Source organism: Mus musculus, chromosome 13, assembly GCF_000001635.26.
Source record: "Mus musculus strain C57BL/6J chromosome 13, GRCm38.p6 C57BL/6J".
Lineage (NCBI taxonomy): Eukaryota > Metazoa > Chordata > Mammalia > Rodentia > Muridae > Mus > Mus musculus.
In genome coordinates, this window is record NC_000079.6 from 3,704,809 (window position 1) to 3,721,025 (window position 16,217).

At 41.2% G+C, this 16,217-nt stretch overlaps 1 long non-coding RNA gene across 1 annotated transcript in view; it reads right to left on the bottom strand.

The window, feature by feature from the left end:
* Positions 1-4,837: 4,837 nt before the first annotated feature.
* Gm35190 overlaps positions 4,838-16,217 on the bottom strand; it is a 57,665-nt gene continuing 46,285 nt past the window's right edge. Inside the window, exon 4 of the long non-coding RNA XR_382020.3 lies at positions 4,838-5,239. This is a non-coding gene — a long non-coding RNA (predicted gene, 35190). The remainder of the gene's footprint in view (positions 5,240-16,217) is intronic.

The following is a 16,217-nucleotide window of genomic DNA, read 5'->3' on the forward strand; positions in this document are numbered from 1 at the left end:
AGAAAGAGACTTAAAGAATTTCCACAAAGATAACTAATGAGACAAGGATGCCCCTGCCCCCTCCATTTTTTTGAGACAGGGTTTCTCTGTATAGCTCTGGCTATCCTGGAACTCACTTTGTAGACCAGGCTGGCCTCGAACTCAGAAATTCACCTGTCTCTGCCTCCTGAGTGCTGGGATTAAAGGCGTGTGCCACCATGACCGGCAAGGATGTTCCCTTTCTTCATAACTATTTGGTACAGTACTTAAAGTCTTATAGCTAGAGCAATAAGAAAACTGAAGGGAATCAAGGAGAAACAATTAGGAAAGAAATCAAAGTATCTTTATTTGTAGATATTGTGATTTTATACATAAATACCCTACAGGGAACTTCTATAGCCAATAAACACTTTCAGCACAGCAGCAAGACACAAAATTAACACACAAGAGCAAGTAGCCTTCCTATATACAAGTGACGAATGGGATGATGGGAAAAAAAATCAGAGAAACGGTACCTTTCACAAAAGCCTCAAAAAAATATCTTGGAATAACGCTAACTAAGCAAGTGAAGGATTTGTATAGTAAAAATCGTAAGACCATGAAGAAAGAAATTGAAGAAGACACAAGAAGATAGAAAGATCTCCCAAGTTCATGAATTGGTAGGATTAATATTCTGAAAATGGCTCTCCTACAAAAGTCAATTTTCAGATTCAATGCAATTCTCATCAAAATTATACACAATTATTCACAGAAGTTGAAAAAACAACCTTCAACTTTGTGTGGGAACACACACACACACACACACACACACACACACTCCAGAATAGCTAAAGCAATCTTACATAATAAAAGAACTGCTAGAGGTAACACCATTCCTGATTTCATGTTTTATTAAAGAGCTATAGTAATAAAAACGGGCAATATTGTTATGAAACAAACACATTGATCAAAGAAAAGAAATTGATGGGGGTGGGTGGGTAAGGGGGACTTTTGGTATAGCATTGGAAATGTAAATGAGCTAAATACCTAATAAAAAATGGAAAAAAAAAAAAAAAAAAAAAAAAAAAGAAATTGAGAAGATCTAGACATAAAACCATAGCACTGTGGACATTTGATTTTTTACAAAGAAGTAAAAAAAATATAGCCTGGAGTAAAGACAGCACTTCCAACAAATGGTACTGATCAAACTTAATGGCTGCATGTAAAAGAATGAGAATAGATCTGTATCTATGATACTCCATAAAACTCAAGACCGAATAGACCAAGGATCTCAACCTAAGACCAGATAGATACCCTGAATCTGTAAGAAGAGAAAATGGAGAACAGTCCTGAACTCATTGGCATAGGAAAAGACTTTCAGGACAGTGCTAGCACAGGTACTGAAAATAACAATTAAAAATGGGACACTATGAAGATAAAAAGCTTCTGAATGGCAAAGGACAGTCATTCAGGCAAAGGGGCATCCTACAAATCCTATAGAATGGGAGGAAAAGATGTTTGCCAGTTATACATCTGACAAAGGGTTAGGATCTAAAATATATAAAGAACTAAAACAACAAACAAACAAAAAACCAAAAGAAAACAAAACAAAATGGAAAAACTCTGAACACCAAAGGAAGCAAATACCCCGATTAAAATTGGAGTATAGTACTAAGCAGAGATTTCTCAAACGCTGAAACATAAATGACTGAGAAACACTTAAAGAAATGTGACATCCTTAGTCATCAGGAAATGGAAATCAAAACTACTTTAATATTTCATCTTAGCCAGGCGTGGTGGCCCAAGCCTTTAATCCCAGCACTCGGGAGGCAGAGGCAGGTGGATTTCTGAGTTCGAGGCCAGCCTGGTCTACAAAGTGAGTTCCAGGACAGCCAGGGCTACACAGAGAAACTGTCTTGAAAAAAAAAAAAAAAAGATTTCATCTTACACCAATCAGAATGGCCAACATTAACAACAATAACAACAACACGTGCTGGTGAGGACACAGGAGAGAGAAGCACTTATTCACTGCTTGTGGGAGTGCAAACTTGTAGAGCCACTATGGAAATCAGCATGGTGATTTCTCAGGAATCTGGGAACCTTAAGATCTAGCTATAATAGTCTTGTGTGTACACTCATAGGACTCTACATCCTGCTACAGAGGTAGTTGCTCATCCAAGAGATACTTGTTCATTGCTGCTTTATTCATAACAGCTAGAAATTGGAAACAGCCTAGATATCCATCAGTGATGAATAGATAATGAAAATATGGTATATTATTCATCTATTAAGAGTATTTGAAATTATAAAATTTGCTGGTAAATGGATGGAACTAGAAAAAAATATCCTGAGTGATGTAACCTAGGCCCAAAATGACAGATATGTTTTCTCTGTCTTTCTCTCTTTCTCCTTCCCCTCCCTTTCCGTCTCTCTATTTTGATTTTTTGAGACAGGGTTTCTCTGTATAGCCCTAGTTCTCCTGGAACTTACTCTGCAGATTAGACTGGCCTTGAACTCAGTGATCCATTTGTCTGTCTCTTCCTCCTGAGTGCTGGGATTAAAGGCCTGTGCCACCACTGTTTGGCTCTTATACTTTATCTACATGGATGTTATCTTTACGCTCTAGATATGTGTGCTGCAATCCAAATAGTCCAAATCATCATAGAGGTGAGATACCTAGCAAGGGAGTGGGAGTGAGATAGGTAGATGACTTCCCAAGGAAGGTGGAAATAGAACAGTGTCGTTGAAAGACAAAGTTGAATGTAGAATAGGAGAACTAAATAAGGAGAGAGAAGAGAGAGAAAGGTAAAGGAGGGAATATGGGGAGAGACAATTAATACTAAAGGCTATTTAAAAAACCACATGGAAACTTATAACCATAGAGGCTTCTTAAAATATATACACATATGAAAGCAATCTAAGTAGTGTCATTAAATAATAGGAGAAACAATGTGCCAACTAGAAATCTTCTGCCATCTATTAAAGTCTCCTATGTCAGAAATGAGTTACATCTTGAGATGGTGACTAAATGGACCCCATGGAAACCCACAAATATCGAAGGTTATTGCTGAGGCTATTGATCACTCTTTAAAATCTAATGGTAAGGGTTTAGGACAATATGTGCCATTAGACACAGAGATGTTGAGCTGATGTCTAACTAGAAGTTTCACCCCCACTGACTAGCGTTCATGGTACTCTTAATACTACTGGAAGAGACAGGTAGTCATCAATGTCACCTAGCTATAAACCCTGCAGACTACAACAGTGACCTATCTGCAAGATGTACTAGTGCAGTAGGGGCCCTAATGTGGTGGCAGTAACCAACCACTTTCTAATTGGATTTAAGTTTCACTTCATGAGTTGGAACTCATTCACGTCATTACTTAAGTAGCCAAGAACCTAAGACTACCTAGGCCATGGGTCTAGGGGAAATATTACTTATGACTCTGATAAAGGAACACAGTGATAAGATGACGCCTATGATGTACCACTATGCCTACAAACCAGTGCCTGGCTAAAACTCCATCAAAGAAGCTTCCTATTGCAGTAGATGGGAATTAATACATAGACCCACAACTAGACAATGTGCAGAGAGAGACTTTGGGACACTCAGTCCTACATAGAATTTTTTTAATTAAACCTCTTTTCCCGAAGCCTGTGAGGTCTATGAGGATGAGAAAGAAAAATTGTAAGAGTCAAGGAAATCACGTCTTTCCGAAACAACAGGATCAACACACATAAGAACTCACAGAGGTTATAGCAGCATGCACAAGACCTGAACAAGTGCAAGCCAAATGGTGCCTAGCACTGAGAGGGGATAGTGGACCTGAGGTCCCATCCCTACCAAGAAACTATCTGCACTTTACATATGCTAGTAAAGGAAAAAAAAATCAGTTTTCTAGAGTTTCACTGGATGTGTGTGTGTGTGTGTGTGTGTGTGTGTGTGTGTATGAATGAACACAGGAAGTCCTCAGGAAATTGGGGGAAGGGAAAAACATTATCAAAGCATGAAAAAACCTTTTCCAAGTCTCTGTGAGATTAATTAAGAGCTGCTCAATTGCTGCTATTTCTGGTAAAAACAATGTTACTATATTCACTTCTACAAGGGTGGAAATCACTCTTTGTGATTGAATTCAAGTACTCACTTGCACAAAGTATACAAAGTTAGGTTTGAATGCAGCCAAAAGTCTTGGTTAAGTTCGATGATTTACTGATTTTGTTTGAGTATTTGTGTTCTGAGGAGGTTGATTGTTCGGTCTCTCTAGCCTAAAGCCCACAAAGTCTCACAATGAACACAGTATTCCATCTCCGTAGTCTGTGAACTGCTTCCCGGAGACAAGACTGTCATTGTCTCATTTCACACTTGTCCAGTGGTAACATAGAGAACTATAATTGATGTGGGTGAGAGACCAACCTGCAAGCAATAAAAAATTAATTCCTTATGATGGTCTGCAGCAATGCAAATGGAGCCAGCGTCTGGGCTTAATGAGAGTGGGAGAAATCGATCCCAGATGCCTGTACTCTTCACGGAGACAGTCTCCAGCTTTCCAGCTGAAACCACTTCTGACGGCAGCTCGTCTCCGACATGTGTTGTACAGATCTGGGTTATTTACAGGATGCCCCGAGAACAGCCAGGCTCCAGGTATAACAGCAGGGCTTGCATGCGTGAAGGCTGAGGTCATGGAGTTATTCATTTCAAGCTGTAAAGGCATTTGGTTTAAAGAGCCCAGGAGACTCCACTGGGATTGGTTTTCAGAGAAGAAAAACAGCCCTCCGTTCTTTTCCTGTCCAGGCGGCAGAGGGTTCACCCTGACATCACCAGCCCCCTCTTAACTCTTTGGGGCTGGTACAGTTTCTATGTCCTGTCACTTTCTCTTGGCGATTTTTTACTTTTGAAGGAAGATAGTGTAAGCACAGTGAATTACTAAGGGGCTTGGGCTGTAGCTTAGTTGGTAGAGTGCTTGCCTAGCATGCATAGAGTTCTGGGTTCCAACCCCAGCATGAACTTGAGTGTGGTGGTATGTGCCTATAATTACAGCATTCAGGAGGAGGAGAAAGTAGGAGAAATTCAAGATCATCCTTGGTCACAAGTTTGAGGCCATCCTGGGCTACAGAAAAATACTACCTCTATCCAGGCATAGTCATATACACTTTTAGTCTCAGCATTCTGCATGCAGAGCCAGATGAATCTTTGTGTGTTCGAGGTTAGCTTGGTTTACACGGTGAGTTCCAGGATAGCCAGGGCTGCATAGAGAGTCTGTCTCACATTGTTCACCCCTTCCTGCCCCGAAAAAAGAAGATAAAATGATTTAATGTTAACTCAATGACAACTTCCAGGTATGCGTCTAAATCAGCAGGAACAAAGGTCACTAAGAAATCACTCCAGAACAAACATGTGAGTCTCTGAAAGAGGCCTTTGTCTCAGGCTGAGTCTGAAGCCACTTCCCCATCTGTAAAGGGAAAGATGTCATAGTGGAGGGAAGGTGTCTCCTTGTCTTTAAGTTCTCCTTTAGTTCTGTAAAAGCCAGTGAACACGTCGGCTGATATGTTATATAATTGTTTCTAATCTGTGGATGCCTATGAGCAATTGTTTCTTGTGTACTGGACCAGTCCTAGACACACGGACGGTTATGTAATTTACTGCCTGCTGTGAAAGTGATCATAGTTGACATGTGCACCTAAGTACCATCATCCTGTGTGCATCACAGACACAGAGCACTGGAAAGCAAAAGGGTGAAATCATAATGCTCATAGGTCCATGAGTGTCTGGAGATGGAGTTCAATAGATTGCCTGCTCAACATGCTTAAGGGCTTGGGTTCAATTCCCAGCACTGGAAACAAAACAAAATCCCAAAACAATAACAACAGAAATTCTTAGAAGCTCTGCTATAAGGTAGAAGATGATGTTGGGGGCTGAGAGACAAGCAGGTATGGACCTTGGCTTTCCTTATACAAAGACATGTGCACTAATGATGAATTCAAGAGGATGAATTTCAGTGATTCAGTCTTGGTTCCTCTAAGGTAACAATGTGTCATTCTTCATTGAGCCAACACTGAACGTGCAGAGCAAATGCAGAATCTAATGTAAGTATGCCTCAAACCAATGCCACCATTCTAAAAGCTACAATTTAACAACAAAAAGCTTATAAGTAGCAGAAAAAGTGGGAGAACCAATTTCACCAGGTGAGAAAACACGTGCCACCTTTCCTTCTTTTTGTTTATTTGCACTTTCCAAATTTCCTGCTGTGAACAGTAAGGAATTATTTTCAGATAAGGGAAAATATGTTGAACACATTTAACCAGTAGATTAGAGTTATTAGAATGGGGAGTAACTCATAGAGCCTTGCTCATAGGTTACTCTGTGACCTCCCAGGTTAGATACCAATAAGACCCAGAAAAGAAACAAAACAAAACAAAACAAAACAAAACAAAACAAAACAAAAAACCATCTGATGGGCTGGTGATGGGGGACATAGCAAAAAGAAGGAAAAAGTTACTTGGCAATTTTATAGAATCTTCCTCCACAAACAAGATGATTCTTGGTTTCTGGTACCCCATTAGCACTCCTCACAGAATCCCATTATTTCATGCATAAGAACATTCAGACTTGGCTGGCTTGTGGCCCTGTTACTTCCCCAGAAAGTTATAAGTTATGTAAAATGTATCACCTTCACTTTAAATTCTCCTCCCTCCCTCCCTCCCTCCCTCCCTCCCTCCCTCCCTCCCTCCCTCCCTCCCTCCTTCTATTTCCTCCTCCTCCTCCCTACCTTCTCCTCTTCCTACCCCTCCTCCTCCTCTTCATTTTGTTTATAGCCAACCCTGGCCTGGAACTTGCTATGTAGCCCAAACTGGTCTCAAATTTATAATCCTCCTGCCTCAGCCTCCTGACTGCTGGGATTACAGGCATGCACTGCTACAACTGGATACCAATTTATTTATTTTACTTTTATTTTTCCTGTTGGTGATTCAGATTTTTTTCTCATATAATACACCTTAATTACAGTTTCTCCTCTCTCTACTCGTTCCAGTTTGTGCCCTTCCCCTCCTTTCCATTCGGGTCCACCCGCTTTGTGTCTCTCATTAGAAAACAGACAAGCTTCTAAGGGGTAATAAAAAAATAAAATAAGATCGTACAAAAGCTAACATATCTGAATAGGATAAACAACCAAATAAAAGAAAAAGAGTCTAATAGTCTAATCTTGTGTTTTGGGAACATTTAACTTTGAGAACTAGATACAAAATTCAGTTGTATTTATTTGAACTACACAGACAGCAACATGTTCAAAAGCTGAGAACCTCTAAGGATCCCAAAGTGAACAGAAGAGCAATTTGCCAAATGTGATGTATGAAGGGAGATATCTGAACACTAGGGATAAAACTGCTTTGAATGGGCAAATATGAGAGGGACCGGCATGAAATCAAGGCTGTCATGGGTCACCTCATCATGGGCCACCTGTCAGTATTTGCCTCCTGGGTGGCTGAGGGACAGTTGTTGCAGAGGTGGCTCCCACAACCGGTTCTGATGCCAGCTTCACTGCTTCCTCTGCACAAACTAGGTTCCTTTATCCTTTGAGATTCAAGGAGAGAAGACAGACAGAACAAGATTGTTCATTAAGTATGGCCAGTGAGCATATGGTTCAAGATCCTGTGACCACCATATTAAGTTTCCCTCATGTAAGCTCCCAATAGGGGCGACACTGGGGTTCAGAAGAGGGCTGAATCAATCCTTGTACTCAGTCAAGTCTGCGTCTTTGTCATGTAATCAGGACTTGTGTGTATGTGCGCGCGCACACACGCGCCCCTCCCCCCTCCCCCTTGCTTGCTTGCTTGTGTTCACACGTGTGCATGTGCATAGGAGCACAGAGGCCACACACAGGGTTGAGGGTTGAGTTGGGGGCTGGGAGCTCGCCTCTCCTTAGCTGCTGGCCCCAGGGGGGCTCATTCATCTTCTACAGCTGTTGGGGGCTTGGGGGGCGGGGAGCGAGAAGCAGAGAACAACAGGTGAAAGCAGGCCTAGCTCATTGTTCCCAGGAAGCCTTTAGTTATGCCACCCCCTCTCCCCTCCAACACCCCCCCCCCCATCCTCGTCGGCTCTGCGGGCGGAGCGGACCTCCCAGCTTAGAGCGAATCACTGTGGGAGGCCAACTCAGAGTAAGTGAGTAGGCTGGGAAAGCCATTTTCCTGCAACCAGCCCTTGATGGCCCTCCTTGATGGCCCGCTGAGTCTGTGCCTGGAAAGCTGACTTTAGATCCCTGGAGAGCTCCTTGATGTGCAGAGACAGGTGTTCCCGACCCCCTGGAAGACTCTCGGGTCCTGAAAGCTGCAGGGTCAGAAGAGTGCCTTTCCTCTCTAGGCACAAGCCCTCTTGTCACCCAATGGGACAACTTAGAGCACTGAGTGTCTCAGGTCCTCTGTCTCAACAAGCATCTGCTGAGTCTCTTCCCTAGCCCTGGAGAGTGCTGACCAGTCTATCTTGCTTTTAAACTCTTTCTGATGTCCAAGATTGGTGCTTCATGGATATTAAAATATGAAAAATAAGTGTCAACTCTAGTTGTATTTAAATTGCACAGAGTGGCATGAAGTTTAGTTTCTGAGACTTCGAGGACAAACATGCATGTGAGCTTTTCCTGAAGTAATAGAGAAAGAGAAAGGGCTTAAACATTGCTCACCGTGTGCAGGCAAATAGGCAGAGAGAGATAAATAGGATGTGAAGATAAACTGAATATGGCCTTCACTGTGTGTGTGTGTGTGTGTGTGTGTGTGTGTGTGTGTGTGTGTGTACATGAGAGTGCCTGTGGTTAATATTGGTTATCTTCTATTGCTATTCACCTTATTTTATGAGTCAGGGTTTCTCTCTGACCTGGACCTTGCCAATCCATCTAAACTAGCTGTCCAGCAAGCCAAAGGGAACTTCCTTTCTTCCTTTCCAGTACTGGGGTTATAGGGGCATGGTCCCATGCTTGGCCTTTTACATGAATGGCCAGAGATTGAACTCAGGTCTTCATGTTTGTTCTGCCAGAACTTTAGCAACTGAGCTGTCTTCCCAGCTCTAGACAGATACCCTTCAAAACCCCAGCGAGGAGTCTAGCCTTCTTCTCCAGTTAAGGCTTGGATCATCGATTTTAAGAACATCTTAAATGTTCGTCCTGGTAGCCTAAGAAGACTTATTTTGGCTCTCTGTGAGACAGAAGACTGACACTTAATCCCCCATCCTCTGGGTGCCCACATACTCCCCTCTTTGTTACTTTATTACTTTAGGGGGAAGGGAAGAAGTAGTGAGAAGGCAAAAAGTTACAAAACAGCAGACAGGCTGTTGGGGAATTAAGGCAAAGTCAGGGACTGGCACCATTTTGGAGACGTGATACACTTATGGAGGAATGATGAGGCCAGATCTTGAGGGAAAAAGGAAATTCTAGGAAGCTGGAGGATAATTCATTTAAGCATGCTATCAGAGATTAAATACCAGCTTTCAATCCTATGTAAATGCCTGGGGCTGGCTATAATAGAGAGGTAGTAGGCTTTGCCTTTGGGCGAGAATCCAGGATACAGCTAGGGTTCTCCAAAGGCAGGACACCAGGGACTCTCATGCACCTGGGGATTCCATCCTGCTCCCAGGAAGGGAAGGTTTTGTTCCCATTCCCTGGAGGTATTGTAGATGGCAGTACTCCAGCTCTGTCCTGGGAGAAGAAGATAGGTAGAGAGGACAATGTGCTCAGACCTCTGCTTTCTCAGGGTCTGAATGCCTTGACACCTGCTCGCCTCTTCACAGAACCTCTTAAGAAGGGCCCACCTCACCCCTGACGACATAAAGCAGGTCATTAGCCAGTTTTGGTGACCAGATTTTCTAGGGTAGAGCTCTGGAGATGATTTCTTCATATTTACTTGGTCTTCACCCTTCGAGGTCTTTCTTACACCCAATCTACATCAACTTTTGGAAAATTCCACGTCTCTATCTATCCCCAAACCTTAGACAACACTCACTCTCCTTTGGCATGTAGCTTGAATTCTTTTTTTTTTTTCTTTAAATAATGTGTGTTTTTTTTTTTATGTTCTTTAAATATTTATTTATTTATTATATGTAAGTACACTGTAGCTATCTTCAGACACTCCAGAAGAGGGCATCAGATTTTGTTACGGATGGTTGTGAGCCACCATGTGGTTGCTGGGATTTGAACTCAGGACCTTTGGAAGAGCAGTCGGCGCTCTTAACCACTGAGCCATCTCACCAGCCTGTAGCTTGAATTCTTAGCAGAACTTTCTACTGATCTCCAGTTTATCCCCCCAACCTGTGATTGCTTCAACACCCACCTTGGAGGCATCCCATTGTGTGTGTGTGGTCTTCCTTACTTAGCATGCTCTCTCGGCTTCTATCCACAGAAGCTCCCTCTGCGCATGCTTCAGATCTTGCACGAACCCTTCTTGGAACAACCTTGGCAGCTGTGATGTTCTTCCTGGAATCCTTATAGCTGCTGTGCCTGTAGCAAGGCACACTGCTTCTTTGTTCCATTCTCTTGCCTCTGAGGCTTTTACTTGCATACAGATGCTTCTTGACTTATGATGGGCTTACTCAGCAATAAACTCACTGCAGATTGAAAGTTCCATTCAGTTGAAATTTCATTTATGTGTGTGGTATGTGCACGTGAGTGGGTGGGTTCATGTGCCTGCACGTGTCCGTGTAGAAACCAGAGCAAGATGTTGGATATGTTCTTCTATCACACACAGCCTTATTGCTTTGAGACTGGGTTTCTCATAGAACCAAAAGCTCCTCATTTCAGCCCGGCTGGCTGGCCAGTGGGCTCCTAGGATCTCTTCTCTGTCTTTCCTCCCTGGTGCTAGGGTTTTAGGAATCCATGGCTGCACCTAGCTTTCACTAAGTAATGAGGATTTGAACTCAGGCTCTCATCTTCACAAATCAAGGGCTCTTATTGACAAAGCCATCTCCAGGCTCTAGAAATTACATTAAAAAATGATTTGCAAGTGTGTTTGTGCTTGCGTGGGTGTGTGGATGCACACATGGACATAGTCCATAGAGGCTGAGGTCAAGTTTTTCAGAAGGTATTTAAGCTTCTATTTCTAATTCATTTAATTTTTTAAGATTAAAAAAGACCATACAATATATTAGATATGATTATGCATTCTATTCTATTCTATTCTATTCTATTCTATTCTATTCTATTCTATTCATTTACTTTACCTGTGTTTTCCTGTATTTCTTTTTTTTATGATTTTTTATTAGGTATTTATTTCATTTACATTTCTAATGCTATCCCAAAAGTCTCCCACACCCTCTCCCACCCACCCACTCCCACTTTTTGGCCCTGGCGTTCCCCTGTACTGAGGCATATAAAATTTGCACTACCAGTGGGCCTCTCTTTCCACTGATGGCCGACTAGGCCATCATCTGATACATATGCAGCTAGAGACATGAGCTCTGGGGGGTACTGGTTGGTTCATATTGTTGTTCCACCTATAGGGTTGCATGTCCCCCCAGCTCCTTGGGTACTTTCTCTAGCTCCTCCATTGGGGGCCCTGTGATCCATCCAATAGCTGACTGTGAGCATCCACTTCTGTGTTTGCTAGGCCCTGGCATAGTCTCATAAGAGACAGCTATATCAGGGTCCTTTTAGCAAAATCTTGCTAGGGTATGCAATGGTGTCAGTGTTTGGAGGCTGATTATGGGATGGATCCCCGGGTATGGCAGTCTCTAGATGGTCCATCCTTTTGTCTCAGCTCCAAACTTTGTCTCTGTAACTCCTTCCATGGGTGTTTTGGTCCCAATTCTAAGAACGGGTAAAGTATCCACAAAGTATCATTCTTCTTGAGTTTCATGTGTTTCCCAAATTGTATCTTATATCTTGGATACTCTAGGTTTCTGGGTTAATATCCACTTATCAGTGAGTACATATCATTTGAGTTCTTTTGTGATTGGGTTACCTCACTCAGGATGATGCTCTCCAGGTCCATCCATTTGCCTAGGAATTTCATAAATTCATTCTTTTTAATAGCTGAGTAGCACTCCATTGTGTAAATGTACCACATTTTCTGTATCCATTCCTCTGCTGAGGGGCATCTGGGTCCTTTCCAGCTTCTGGCTATTATAAATAAGGCTGGCATGAATAGTTGAGCATGTGTCCTTACTGGTTGGAACAACTTCTGGATATATGCCCAGGAGAGGTATTGCGGGATCCTCCAGTAGTACTATGTCCAATTTTCTGAGGAACTGGCAGACTGATTTCCAGAGTGGTTGCACAAGCTTGCAATCCCACCAAAAATGGAGGAGTGTTCCTCTTTCTCCACATTGTCACCAGCATCTGCTGTCACCTGAATTTTTGATCTTAGCCATTCTGACTGGTGTGAGGTGGAATCTCAGGGTTGTTTTGATTTGCATTTCCCTGATGATTAAGGATGCTGAACATTTTTTCAGGTGCTTCTCAGCCATTCAGTATTCCTCTGGAGAGAATTCTTTGTTTAGTTCTGAGCACCATTTTTTAATGGGGTTATTTGATTTTCTGGAGTACACCTTCTTGAGTTCTTTATATATATTGGATATTAGTCCCCTATCTGATTTAGGATAGGTAAAGATCCTTTCCCAATCTGTTGGTGGCCTTTTTGTCTTATTGACGGTGTCTTTTGCCTTACAGAAGCTTTGCAATTTTATGAGGTCCCATTTGTCGATTCTCGATCTTACAGCACAAGCCATTGCTGTTCTATTCAGGAATTTTTTCCCCTGTGCCCATATCTTCGAGGCTTTTCCCCACTTTCTCCTCTATAAGTTTCAGTGTTTCTGGTTTTATGTGGAGTTCCCTAATCCACTTAGATTTGACCTTAGTACAAGGAGCTAGGAATGGATCAATTCACATTCTTCTACATGATAATTGCCATTTGTGCCAGTACCATTGGTTGAAAATGCTGTCTTTTTTCCACTGGATGGTTTTACCTCCCTTGTCAAAGATCAAGTGATCATAGGTGTGTGGGTTCATTTCTGGGTCTTCAATTCTATTCCATTGGTCTTCTTGTCTGTCACTATACCAGTACCAAGCAGTTTTTATCACAATTGCTCTGTAGCACAGCTTTAGGTCAGGCGTGGTGATTCCACCTGAGGTTCTTTTATCCTTGAGAAGAGTTTTTGCTATCATAGGTTTTATGTTATTCCAGATGAATCTGCCGATTGCCCTTTCTAATTCCTTGAAGAATTGAGTTGGAATTTTGATGGGGATTGCATTGAATCTGTAGATTGCTTTTGGTAAGATAGCCACTTTTACTATATTGATCCTGCCAATCCATGAGCATGGGAGATCTTTCCATCTTCTGAGATCTTCTTTAATTTCTTTCTTCAGAGACTTGAAGTTCTTATCATACAGATCTTTCACTTCCTTAGTTAGAGTCACGACAAGGTATTTTATATTATTTGTGACTATTGAGAAGGGTGTTGTTACCCTAATTTCTTTCTCAGCCCATTTATCCTTTGTGTAGAGAAAGGCCATTGACTTGTTTGAGTTTATTTTATATCCAGGTACTTCATTGAAGCTGTTTATTGGGCTTAGGAGTTCTCTGGTAGAATTTTTAGGGTCACTTATATATACTATCATATCATCTGCAAAAAGTTATATTTTGATTTCTTCCTTTCCAATTTATATCCCCTTGATCTCCTTTTGTTGTCAAATTGCTCTGGCTAGGACTTCAAGTACAATGTTGAATAAGTAGGGAGAGAGTGGACAGCCTTGTCTAGTCCCTAATCTTAGTGGGATTGCTTCCAGCTTCTCACCCTTTACTTTGACGTTTGCTACTGGTTTGCTGTTTATTGCTTTTATTTTGTTTAGGTATGGGCTTTGAATTCCTGATCTTTCCAAGACTTTTATCATGAATGGGTGTTGGATTTTGTCAAATGCTTTCTCCGCATCTAACGAGATGATCATGTGGTTTTTGTTTTTGAGTTTGTTTATATACTGGATTATGTTGATGGATTTCCATATACTGAACCATCCCTGCATCTCTGGGATGAAACCTACTTGGTCAGGATGGATGATTGTTTTGATGTGTTCTTGGATTCGGTTAGCAAGAACTTTATTCAGGATTTTTGCATCGATATTCATAAGGGAAATTAGTCTGAAGTTCTCTATCTTTGTTGGGTCTTTTTGTGGTTTAGGTATCAGAGTAATTGTGGCTTCATAGAATGAGTTGGGTAGAGTACCTTCTGTTTCTATTTTGTGGAATAGTTTGTGAAGAACTGGGATTAGATTTTCTTTGAAGGTCTGATAGAACTCTGCACTAAACCCATCTTGTCCTGGCCTTTTTTGGTTGGGAGACTATTAATGACTGCTTCTATTTCTTTAGGGGATATAGGACTGTTTAGATCATTAACATGATCTTGATTTAGATTTGGTACCTGGTATCTGTCTAGAAACTTGTCCATTTCATCCAGGTTCTCCAGTTTTGTTGAGTATATAGCCTTTTGTCGAAGGATCTGATCGTGTTTTGGATTTCTTCAGGATCTGGTTCTATGTCTCCCTTTTCATTTCTGATTTTGTTAATTAGGATGCTTTCCCTGTGCCCTCTAGTGATTCTGGATAAGGGCTTATCTATCTTATTGATTTTCTCAAAGAACCAGCTCCTTGTTTGATTGATTCTTTGAATAGTTCTTCTTGTTTCCACTTGGTTGATTTTGCCCCTGAGTTTGATTATTTCCTGCCGTCTACTCCTCTTGGGTGAATTTGCTTCCTTTTGTTCTAGAGCTTTTAGGTGTGTTGTCAAGCTGCTAATGTGTGCTCTCTCTAGTTTCTTTTTGGAGGCACTCAGAGCTATGAGTTTTCCTCTTAGAAATGCTTTCATTGTGTTCTATAAGTTTGGGTATGTTGTGGCTTCATTTACATTAAAGTCCTTAATTACTTTCTTTATTATTTCCTTGACCAAGGTATCATTCAGAAGAGTGTTGTTCAGTTTCCACATGAATGTTGGCTTTCTATTATTTATGTTGTTATTGAAGATCAGCCTTAGTCCATGGTGATCTGATAGGATGCATGGGACAATTTCAATATTTTTGTATCTGTTGAGGCCTGTTTTGTGACCAATTATATGGTCAATTTTGGAGAAGGTCCCCTGAGGTGCTCAGAAGAAGGTATATCCTTTTGTTTTAGGATAAAACGTTCTGTAGATATCTGTTAGATCCATTTGTTTCATAACTTCTGTTAGTTTCACTGTGTCCCTGTTTAGTTTCTGTTTCCATGATCTGTCCATTGGTGAAAGTGGTGTGTTGAAGTCTCCCACTATTATTGTGTGAGGTGCAATGTGTGCTTTGAGCTTTACCAAAGGTTCTTTAATGAATGTGGTTGCCCTTGCATTTGGAGGATAGATATTCAGAATTGAGAGTTCCTCTTGGAAGATTTTACCTTTGATGAGTATGAAGTGCCCTTCCTTCTCTTTTTTGATATCTTTGGGTTGAAAGTCAATTTTATTCGACTACTGGCTACTCCATTTGTTTCTTCAAACCATTTGCTTGGAAAATTGTTTTCCAACTTTTCACTCTGAGGTAGTGTCTGTCTTTTTCCCTGAGATGGGTTTCCTGTAAGCAGCAAAATGTTGGGTCCTGTTTGTGTAGCCAGTCTGTTAGTCTATGTCTTTTTACTGGGGAATTGAGTCCATTGATATGAAGAGATATTAAGGAAAAGTAATTGTTGCTTCCTATTATTTTTGTTGTTAAAGTTGGCATTCTGTTCTTGTGGCTGTCTTCTTTTAGGTTTGTTGAGGGATTACCTTCTTGCTTTTTCTAGGACGTGGTTTCCGTCCTTGTATTGGTTTTTTTCTGTTATTTACCTTTGAAGGGCTGGATTCGTGGAAAGATAATGTGTGAATGTGGTTTTGCCATGGAATACTTTGGTTTCTCCATCTATGGTAATTGAGAGTTTGGCTGGGTATAGTAGCCTGGGCTGGCATTTGTGTTCTCTTAGTGTCTGTATAACATCTGTCCAGGATCTTCTGGCTTTCATAGTCTCTGGTGAAAAATCTGGTGTAATTCTGATATGCTTGCCTTTATATGTTACTTGACCTTTTTCCCTTACTGCTTTTAATATTCTCTCTTTATTTAGTGCATTTCTTGTTCTGATTATTATGTGTTGGGAGGAATTTCTTTTCTGGTCCAGTCTATTTGGAGTTCTGTAGGCTTCTTGTTTGTTCATAGGCATCTCTTTCTTTAAGTTTGGGAAGTTTTCTTCTATAATTTTGTTGAAGATATTTGCTTGGCCATTAAGTTGAAAATCTTCATT